Consider the following 11,266-nt stretch of genomic DNA (forward strand, 5'->3'; position numbering starts at 1 on the left):
AGTGCAGCATCCCATCTGAAGAACAAATTAACAAGCCACTTAATTTAGACATCCAGAATGTGTTCATCTTGTTGCAGACAAGCAACTGAATACTAAAGGTTGTGTTGCATGCCATTGCCAACATAATTTCATTAAGCTTTACACTAAAACAGCACTTGTGTACACTGCACAGTGGAGTGCCAAGGTTTGCAGAAGTTCTTCCCCCAAGACAGGCACTGTCCAAGATAGTTCTGGAGCCAAAAATGAAATGCCTGTGGTATTACAGTTTACAAGGAAACTAATTAGCAAACTGGAAACCTAAGAGTAATTAGCTCTGCTGCAGCAGCATCACAGCTCTACTGCCTTCAGGATCTAGCATTTCTGCAGGGGCTGATGTGGTGCCATTTCAAATCTGAGGATGCCTGAGGCTAGGAAAGAAGTGGGCACCCAGGAGTCATTTTGCTACGATTTTTACATAGACCATGATCACTCACTCGATAAACGTGGCAGTTTTATGTTATAACATCTGAAGAATGCATTCGGTCAGTTGCAAAAGAGTGTCTTTTCCACAGTTCAAAGGGCAAACAGAAGCATCCACAGGCCATTTACTGCATGAAAGGCTGAAATGCTCTATGAATTCTCCTGGCAAATATCATCCTCTGCTGTAGTAGGACTAAATTACCGAGAGGATAGAGGAACCAATTTTCTCTTGAAAGAGCCAATCCTCAGTTGAAATGGTGGTAGCAGCCTTTCAAATTCTCTTGTCCTGCTTTTAAGAGGGTGATGTAACTCAGCTCTTTATTACACCTGTAACACCATATAATGACTGCTGGGCTGGAGATGGAAGTTGCTCCCCACGCAAGCTTTTCCAAATCTAGCTGCAAATTGGGTGGAAGTGTTCATCTGAGGCCCTTAGGTGAGACAACAGTGGCTAAAGTTTTAAGTTAGGGTATCTCAGTGTATCCTCTAATGCCCACTTCCTTGTGCTTTATGTAATTTCAGCATGGTAGTAGTGAGTTTAATTTGAAGTCCTGGATTGGAGAATAGTTTTAGCTTGTACTAACATTTGTTAACAATTCCTTGTGTGACAGTGCAGCAAATCTGCAATGAAGGGCAAGGACAGAGCAGGATGCCTGTAATGTCTTCATCCTTTCTCCAAACTGTATTTCTCTTTCATAGGGAACGCACTTGAGAAACATCCTCAAAGAGTGAAAACCTCCCCTTTCAAACCAGGACATAAAACTACCACGAGGTGGCATCAAACCCATACTATGGGACATGAGACCTTCAGCTGTTGGCTTGTCTTTCCAAATCTGAGGACACCTCAGTGCAGTCCTAACCCGAGGAGTGCACTAGTATTTTAGCAGCAGAACGTCTTTGTTTCACACATCTTCGGGCTTAGTACTGCTGTGTATAACCTCATAGCCTTCCACGAGAAAATGCTACACTGTGCTAATAAATAAACACGAACATGGCCATTTGCATGAAGCAGGTTAACTCAGTGATAATCAAAACTGAGGCCTGTCCGGAGGAACAGTGAACGTAGCTTCTAACAACAAATGACATGGCAAAAGGAGCCTGTGGTGGGCTTCGTTTTGCTGAGCAGGGGACTGTGGTTCCCAGCATTTGGTGTGCTGGTGACCATCCTGCGTGGCTGCTGGTGCCCTCCACCATCTGCCCCGAAGCTGCAGGGGACACTTGGTGTGACCCCAGTGCCATGCTAGGGAACTGAAAGAGGAGTGTTACGAATAATGGACGGGCACCACTTCTTTAAAAAATGTATTTGTGCAGGAGGGGATTGCCCGGTGCAGATCAGCGGTAGCGGCAGGAGTGTTTGCACGACACGGGCAGGGAGCAGGGCTCCATCTGCCAGCCAAGTGCTGCCTGTCATCGCAGAGCCAAAGGCTCTTGCTGTGACCAGGCTTTGTCCTCCGGACGCTCTTGCTGATATGAAATATTCAATTTACATCTTTTTATTAAAAAAAAAAAAAAAGTATAATTTTGAGGTACTTGGCACAGATGCTTGCAACACGCGGCGCCTGGGGGCTGAAGTGCCGGGCCGGAGCTTTGGTCTGTGCTGGCACATCATCCTGCAAGTCTCTGAACACCAGTGGGGGGGCCGGGGCCTCTCCTCTCCCAGAGCTTACCTGGAGTTAAAAGTGCCTGGACACTCATAGATTTTTTTACACACACACACATACACACACATGGGTTTATTTTGGGTCGGACCCCAGAGCTTCTTCTCCGCACATGCTGTGGTGTTATGGGCCATGGAACAGCCTTCACTACTCTGCTGCATGTTAATAAGCACACTTAAACAAAGAAAAAAGAGGAAAGGAAATAAAAAAATGTACCTAAGCAGTTTCCAGCCCAGCTTGCAGGCCAGACCGCAGCTCAGTGCTGCCAGCACTGGGTCCCTGGGGAGCCCTGGCCCACCTTCCATGGGAACCCCGGGGATAAAAACCATACAGCTGAAGCACAATTTGCCATGACTAATTAAGCATATTTATATCTATCGTGTACACAAGTGAATGAAGAGACCACACATGCCCAGCTGGGCTCCAGATTGCTGCGTATGCAGCTTGTTGAGGTCTAGCCCTATACGTGCTGCTGAGCTACGTACTGCCAAGCACTAATTCATCGCAGAGGGTGGTGAACACCCCGAGCTTCAGGACATGTGGAGGAATACAGCCCTCATCCTGTGTGGTGCCTCGCTGATTACACGGTCTCAGCCACTTAATACTGGGTGTAGGGTTGTTTTTATTTCCTGTAAAGAACATAGCGTTTGGCAAAAGAGGAGAATGAGAATGACAACTGTGTACACATTTCACATATTTCTAGTATTATTTCTCCTCCAGAGGAGAACAGAGCTGTTATTAATAATCACCTCGCCAAGTTTCTGAATTGATATTTTGAAGTGAGCTGAGTATATAATTTAAGAACCACAGGCAAGGGAGAAAATGTGCTTTCAATTGAATTTGAAAGGGGTGGAGAGTTGATGATGCAGGGAGATAAACGACAGCGATTCTGGAGGGCAGGAGCTATAGAGAGGAAAGCCATAAAACAGACGTTTCCCAGACTTTGCAAAGCCAGGGGCAACGCCAGGGCTTGAGGCATGAGAGGAGGTGCAAGAGGGGGAGACACAGGCGGGTCAGCCCAGAGCCCCTTTTCTCGGAGTGCCCTGCCTGGAAAGGGGCTGAGCATCACAAGACCTGGGAGCTCTGCGGGTGGCCAGGAAGGAGCAGCAGCCTGTGCCCGAGCTCTGCTGCCCCTCACCCTGCCAGACAGACGTAGGGACATGGTGAACGTGTGGTTATTGAGGCAGCAGCAGCACAGGCAAGGCACATAGTGGGGGAGTGCGCCTTTGAGAAACGCTCATGCAGAGTGTGAAGAAGACAAGCCGGAGGATAGTGTAAGCACTTGGCAGCTTTCTGTGTCAGTATTTCCTCTCTTGTAATCTATGACCTCCTCCGGAAATTAAGCTGCTGTTTAAGAACAGAGGAAAGGAGTGAGCTCTTTCACCATTATAGCTCCAAACCCTCCGTAGTGTGACTCAGTGCCGTGACGTCTGCCAGAGCATCCCTCCAGTCAGCCCGAGACGAGGGCTCTGAAGGAGAAGTTGTGTGGGACTGGGGGTTGCTCTCTGTAACACCAGCAAAATTAATTCTCTTTCCTGCAACGAACAAAGTCCTCACCATATAACGTTGCCCATGGCTAACCCCATGGTGGATGCTTCCTCTTCTTGCCTGCATGCCAGCGCAGGCCTGCTCAGTCAACAGGATTTATATTTGTCTTATGACTCGGCTCAGTCCCACGGTGCTGCCTGGGCCCTGCAGGAGCCCGGCGGTGGCTGCTGAGCCAGCCTGGACCCACGGCACCGCAGGACCCACAGGTCACTCCCCTATACATGGGCCTTGCACATACACAGCCTCATCCCATCCTTGGGGCTCAGTGCCCTGTGGCCGAGGTCAGCTCCAGCATGGCACAGATGCAGATCCTGGGGTGCAGTGAGAAGACTTCTGGGGGTCTTCAGAGCTGCTGTAAGCTCGGGCTGCTGCCCTGCGTGAGCTTGCAGCTCTGGCCATGCCTGATCGTGTCCCTCTCTGGTTCAGACCCAGGCCTGCTGACTTGACATCCTGCCTTGACCTCGGACCAAGCCCTACTTTACCGAGAAGTGCTGACCCTTCCTTCCCAAACAGGCAATGTTTTCTCGGTGGTAGCCTACGTCAAAATATTGTTTGGATGGTGATTAGAAGGCTGGAACACAATCTGCTGGGACTCGACTTGGGTTAAACACACCCAGCCAGTTTGAGCCCTGTAAACAGTGCAGCTTCCAAGGAGCTAGCAGTGGTGCATCTGCACCGCTTGGGAAATACAAGCCTCAGAGCGCTGCAAACACAAGCCATAAAAACGTCAGCCACCTTTCAGGCTCCGCTTCAACAAAAAGCAGATTTGTGCACATCCACAATGGAAACTCATTTCCCTGAGCTTTGCGATGCCAGGATTTCGTGGTGTCTTCTGTTACACTTCAGAGGCAATCTTTAAAGGTAGATCCTTAGAGACTCAGATTTTTAATACAAAAACCAAGTGGAAAATGAAATGCTTGAGAATATCCTTTAAGAACTCAACAGAAAGAAAGAAACGTCTCTCCCTCATGTCTTTCTCTTCCTGCAAATAGGCAATGGCATGCATTAAATACAGGTCTAGATCCCAGAAGGAATTTGCCAGCTAACTGCCATTGATTTTCTGTACGGATATGTAACTTGTTTCCCAGCACTGTGCTTACATTGCCCCCCTTTGCAGCAAACTTTGCAGGAGTGTAGGAAAGTATCTGATTGCTGCATGTCATTCTAATTGCAAGAAGAATGAGCCGTTAGCACATTCTTAAACAGTTTGACTAGAACAGAAAACAGAATCAAGCTGCAACGCTACCATCTTTGTACTTAGAAGGGTAAGGGTGAGAAATAGGCTGGCAAAAATCTCCCACATGACTTGTTGTGCAATGGAAAGTTTGGGATTGCAGAACAGATTCAAATTGGGCAATTTATGACAAAATCCTTTTAAATTGTTAATTGACTTTTTTTTTCCAATTTGGGGCAAATAATATATATATATTTATAATAATTTACAGGCACACCTTTAGACAAGTGGAGAAATCGCAGCACCTCTTGGAGTCCATGAGGCATGGAGAAATCACTGCAGGACATAGGCACTTTCTCTGCTTTTAGTTAATTGCGACATAAAATGTGGCTCCATTTTGCCTGCAGCCCCAGGTGCTTTTGTTTCAGTCTGCTTCCCAGAAATTGCCTTTCTGAGTCAGTATGAGCAAAATGTCGGCCTCCTGCGGCGACAGGCACCAGCCACAGGCTCAGCACAGGTGCAGACATTTCTAAAATCTAGTTCAGAAAAAAAGAATTTGTTCCTTATTTAGTTGATACTCCTTACCCTACTGCTGCAGTGGATCAGTGTGGGGGCATCCTACATGGTACATCCAAAACACAAGCAATTATCCCTCGCAGGACAGGCCATTAAACATCTCTGCAGCCCTTGGTAAAGAACCCCATCAGGTGAGGAGATGAGTGCAGGTGATTTGTCCCTCTGCTACCATCCTCTTCTGGCTGGCCACAGTGCCAAGAAGTGCAGCAGTAGCCATGTATTCCTATGCCTCTCAGGCTTTTTGGTGTTTCAACAGCTGACCTATATGCTGTAATGCCATTGCTTACGTCCTGTCTGGCTGGTGGCCGCACGTTTGTAAAGGGAGCTCTGGATTTCTCCTGCCTGAATCCACACAACAGTGCAAAATGTGACCAGAAGCAGAGAGCATGTGGAAGTTCCTGCCCAACACAGCTGCCAGCCTGCATCTGAGAACATGAATAGTCCCTGTGCCGGTTGCATTAGGGACTTGTATACATTAATTAAAGCACCCAGCCCAGGTGCTGGCAGCCACCAGTCCCGGGGGAACCTGCAGCGAAGGACAGGCGTCTCTGGCACACAACCAAGATGCCGTGCGGGTGGAATTGCTCTGCAGAGCTCCCCAGGAGAGGCACCCCAGTCACTAGGTTCTGGATGCATGACAGGGGTTGAGTTCAGGCACAGGTGATGTCCCTGAGGCTGGAAATGCAACCTGCCTTATACCAGCCAGAGGCTGATAATTCAGCTGCTGAAATAGCTTTCCTCTCACTCTGGTGTTAGACAAAGTTAAATTAAAAGAGTCTTCATGCTAAATTACACTCATGTTTAATTACTGTTGTTGGCATTACATTATCACTAAATAGTATTAGCTGCAGGTGAGACCCTGCTGCTTCTGGCACCGCACAAACACTGCAGACTGTTTCCTGCCTAAAGTGCATGCTCACGTATCCCTGCACTGACAAGTGTGGCAATGCATTAAAGCTCTGGTCAAAATCAGAAGAAAAAAAAATGACCTATGCAGGAAATCCAAGTAGTCATATACAATAGGTTTGGGAATCACATTTTTCATTTGTGCTGTAAATCAAGATTTTTTTTTTTTTTAGCATCCTGTGAAATAAAAGATTTGCTAGGGAGTTCTGGCTTGAGAAAAGGAAGTCACTGATATGCTTGCAATTACATTTCTGGCTTTAAGAACTGCAAGGATAGAAGTGATTTCTGCAAGTGGGCTGAGGGTGTAACAGAAGAAGCTTGGCCAAGCAGAGCCAAAGAGGCAAGCATGGGAACGCATTCAAAGAGCTGCTCCGGGCTCAGGCGCGTAACGTTACTGACAGCTGGCCAGGAATACACCACGCACGCTGCCAGGTCCGGGCCCTGTCCAAGGAATCTGCAACCCAACACTGGCAAACTTAAAGCCAGGACATCACTGGGGCAGGAAGGGGAGTGCGTACGCAACAGGAAGGAAGAGAAGAGCAATAAGCCCAGCTGCGGAAACAAAAAGGTTGCTGGAGGGCTTTGGGAGATAGCGAGTGACTGGCCAAGAGGAGATGCGATGGAGGAGGGGCAGCCTGAAGAACAGCAAAAGCAACAGGAGACAGAAACACTTGGGGGATGAGAATGGAGAGCCAAACGAATTCAAACTTAATAATATTACTCACTGCGAATAGAAACAAGTGGTTAAGTGTTTGCTGTAAAAGTTCTGTTGTCCCGATGCTGCTGTGCCGAGTCCTACCAGCTCATCACCCCATTCTGTGTCTGTCCCACAGCATCCCCCAGCCCAGGGTCAAGGTCAAGGCAGAGAGCCCCGTCCTGCTTCCAGTGCTGGGCAGCAGCCTGAAACAGTCCTGAGCACTGCCAAGGGCTGACCCTGAGCCCTGACGGTACCCAGAGGGTGCGGAATCAGGCCAAAAGTCTCTGAATGTGCCTCCCAGGGCACTGCCCCAAAGCTCCCAGAAGCTCCACGGTTAAAGTGTTACCATCTTCTGATAGCTGTCTTCAGTAATTACACTCGTAAAATCCCATTTTCTTTGCGGTGATGCTGTAACTCAACAAGCTGGAAGTATTCCCAGAATGGAAAGAAAACTGTATTCTGAAGACAGTTATTTTAGATGTTTTATGAGACACCCATAGAAAAAGTAACCAAGTTCCATCCAAAGAGGCAACGTTGGATGAAGCATGGACCCTTCTTCTCCCGGAGGGGCACCTCACGATGGGTGTTTGACAGGCCCCGTTGGTGGCGGTGGGCTTTTTCTTGCTGCTGTATGCTCCTTGCAGTTGACAGGGCCATTTCCTGCCCTTTGTTGAAGATGGATGTTGGTCAGCATGGCCTGGACTTCCCAAGCTGAGATAAGAGCCAAGTTCCAGGAATTCAAATGCTCTTGGAGAAAGGTGCTGAGAAGTCTCTTTCCTGCTGTATTGGGTTTATGTGGCAAGGTTTTGGTAGCAGGGGCTGCAGGGGTGGCCTCAGTGAGAAGGGTCCAGAAGCTGCCCCATGTCTGATAAGAGCCAGTTTCTTCTGGCTCCAAAGGGACCCACCACTGCTCAGAGCCAAGCCAAATAAGCGATGTAGGTTGTGCCTCTGTGAGAGATGATTTAAGAAAGGGCAAAAAAATGCTGTGCAACAGCAGCAGGGAGAGCAGGGAGTGAGCACCAGCCCTGCAGACACCAAGGTGGGAGGGCAGGAGGTGCTCCAGGCACACAGCAGCAGTTCCCCTGTGGCCTGTGGAGAGGCCCCTGGTGGAGCAGGCTGTCCCCCTGCACCCATGGGTCCCACATGGAGCAGATCTCCACGCTGCAGCCCGTGGAGGAGCCCCCGGTGGAGCAGGTGGATGTGGCCTGGAGGAGGCTGCGGCCCATGGAGAGCCCCTGCAGGAGCAGGCCCCGGGCCAGAGCTGCAGCCCCTGGAGAGGAGCCCCTGCAGGAGCAGGGGGTCTGGGGGGAGCTGCCGCCCACCCGTGGGGGACCCGTGCTGGAGCAGTTTGCTCCTGGGGGATGGACCCCATGGTATGGAGCCATGTGGGAGCAGTTCTTGAAGAGCTGCTGCCTGTGGGAAGCCCACACAGGATCAGTTTGTGAAGGACGGCATCCCGTGGGAGGGACCCCATGTGGAGCAGGGGCAGAGAGGGACTGTGAGGAGTTGTAGCATCAGGAACTGACCACAGCCCCATTGCCCGTTCCCCTGTGCCACTTACAGGGAGGAGGTGGAAGAGGGTGGATGGGTGGAAGGTGATTTTACTTTGCTTTTAGTTTCTCACTGCTCTAGCCTGTTAGTAATAGGCAATAAATTACATTAACGTCCCTGCGCTGAGTCTGTTTTGCCCATGACGATAATTGTTGAGTAATATCCCAGTCCTTATCTCAGCCCTTGAGCCCTTTTCATTGTATTTTCTCCCTTTGAGGAGAGGGAGTGAGAGAGTGGTTGTGGTGGAGCTCAGTGACCCGGCTGGGTAAAACCACCACACCTGTCACTTGGAATGATGCTGGGGAGCTGCTGGCGTCAAGGCAGCTGCCCCGGCCACTGACCAGCAAGGAGGGACTGCAGAAAGCACTCCCGAAGCTGGTGTGATGGTCAGGGCAATGCACAGCCTCTCTGCTGAGAGTGCAGAAACCAGCCCCCAGGTGCATCGCATCCTGCCCGGCAGCCTTACGTCAGGGTTCAGCTGCTGCATTCTTGCGTTGTGGCAAAGGTCCCCAAGGGATAAAGCTTTCCTGGAGAGGTTTTGGGGGTATCAGCAAGAATTTGTTCCCAAGAAGCAAACAAGTGGAAAAAAAAAAAAAAAAGCGTCAGTGAAGGGTAAAACGTTAAGGTTGCGACAGAAAGGCTTCAGATGCTCTAGAGTTATCGCTTCACTTGCAGGACCACCAAGAGCCTGTGGCAGACGGCCTCCTAAGCTGTAATAATAAATGAAATATGACTTCAAAGAGGTCTTAGGTTGGCACTAGGCAGAGGAAGCAAAATAAATTCCTGGGAAGTTGGGCTTGCCAGTGGATGACTCAGATGAAGTGGATGTGGCCTCCTTCAGTGCCTGGGGCCTTGCTGGGGAGCCATGGGCCTGTCCTTCATCCCCGCGCTGTGAGCGGAGCAAGCCCGCAGCACCCAAGCAAGGCACCCAAGCAAGGTGGCTCGAATGGAGCTGGACCTTGTGTAGGGCTTCAAAGGCTTGTTTTGATACGCACAGGGGGCAGTAACTTTATTAGCCAGCTTTATTTCACTGAACAGTCTCTCCATAAACACAGCCGGTACAAATTGTGTTCAAAAGAGCGTGTTAAAGGCATTAGCTGAAGATTGGCTGAGGAAGTTATCCATTCCCTAGTGATTAACCAGCAATTTCCTATCCATCATGGCCCAACACTATACTCCATTAGACTTTATGAAACATGCAGGGTGTGTATATGCAGAGAACACGGTAATTGCTTTAATTACAATTCTTTTGATTGGTAATTTTCATTCACTGTTGAGAATGCTGCCTGCCCCTGCATTTGTGGAGAACAGCTTTCATCCCCTCCTCAGGAACATGCTTTGCATGAGCAGCGGCTCCTCAGGTCCCCGCCACACTTCCCAGCTGAAGAACAAGAGGTGCATCTGTGTGTGTGTTTGCATGAGGAGGGATGTCATGTTTTGCTCTTTCCTGTGCTCCCTGTAATCTGCGTCTTCACAACCACAGCACAGCTTAATTTTCGAAAGCCAGCAGGCAGACCTTTTTGCCTCATCTGTTCTCAGACGAGCTCATTAGTGTTGCTGCTGTCTTTCACTTCAGTGCTTTCTTTAATCAGATCATAGCAGTCCCAGAGGATACCTATTTCAATTGCCAGAGCAAACGATTATATTTCCAGAGCTCATGTCTGAGAGGAAGGATCACCCGATGCCATTGAATTAGGGGCAGAGGCAGGGACAGTGCCATGTAGCATCTTGGAAGAGTGCAGAACCTGCATGGAAAGAGAGTGGCAAAGCCATGGATGACACTGGGGGGACAGGAACAGTCTTACCTGCCTTTTTTTTTTTTTTTTTTTTTTTTTTCCAGATGCTTGGTAAATAACTTTACTGAAGGGTGATCTGAAATTGAGGATGGAACGTACAAGACTAGCCAGTGAGACTGGGCTGAGGTGGCCGTCCCAGCTGTGGGTGGCACATGGAAGATCGGGAGCTCAGCAGCTCATTGATGGATCCCAGGAATGACTCGAGCAGCGGGATCTTCTCTTTCCTGAAATCCGGTTCTGACCTCCTCACCTCAGCTCCTCCTCAGAGGTGGTGTTCCCCAGGACACCCCACTGTGTGTGAGGGCAGGGCACCAGAACCAGGCCCACTGGGGGAGAGCGGCAAACCCGTGGGGACAACCACATTGGAGAGAGAAGAGCAGGGTTGGGCGAGGAGGATGGAGTCTCTTGCTGCCCTGCCAGCTCCCTGGCATGGGTAAGAATGGGCACCATGGCACGATCGTGCTTGCATATATCTCAAAGACCCATTCTTTGGCCATGCAGGAGAAGGCAGAGCTGAGGCACAGAGAACCAGCATCCTTTGGGTGACCACCCATGCACGAAGCACCATGTGGTTAATGATTGACAATTTGTGCTCATTAAGAGTCACCCAGCAACACTTCGCTGATGTAAAGTCAGAAGCCACTCTGTCTTAATCAAGTGCTCCAAGGGTATGGAAAGAGCAGGATATTCAAAGCCTGTGATGTGCTCCAAAGCACAGGGCTAAGAAGCTAGCAGGCTGCATCGTGGGGCTGGAAAAAGCAAAGATTTGAAAAGAAGTTATCTCCAGAAAAATAGAGACAAACTTTTTGTATGCATCTTCACTGCAGAGAAGTATCTTAGGGGCAGAGATGCAGCACATGACTAAATGATTAGTGGTCATGTAATGAAACCTGTATTGGGT

The sequence above is a fragment of the Anas platyrhynchos genome, chromosome 15 (assembly GCF_047663525.1).
Source record: "Anas platyrhynchos isolate ZD024472 breed Pekin duck chromosome 15, IASCAAS_PekinDuck_T2T, whole genome shotgun sequence".
Lineage (NCBI taxonomy): Eukaryota > Metazoa > Chordata > Aves > Anseriformes > Anatidae > Anas > Anas platyrhynchos.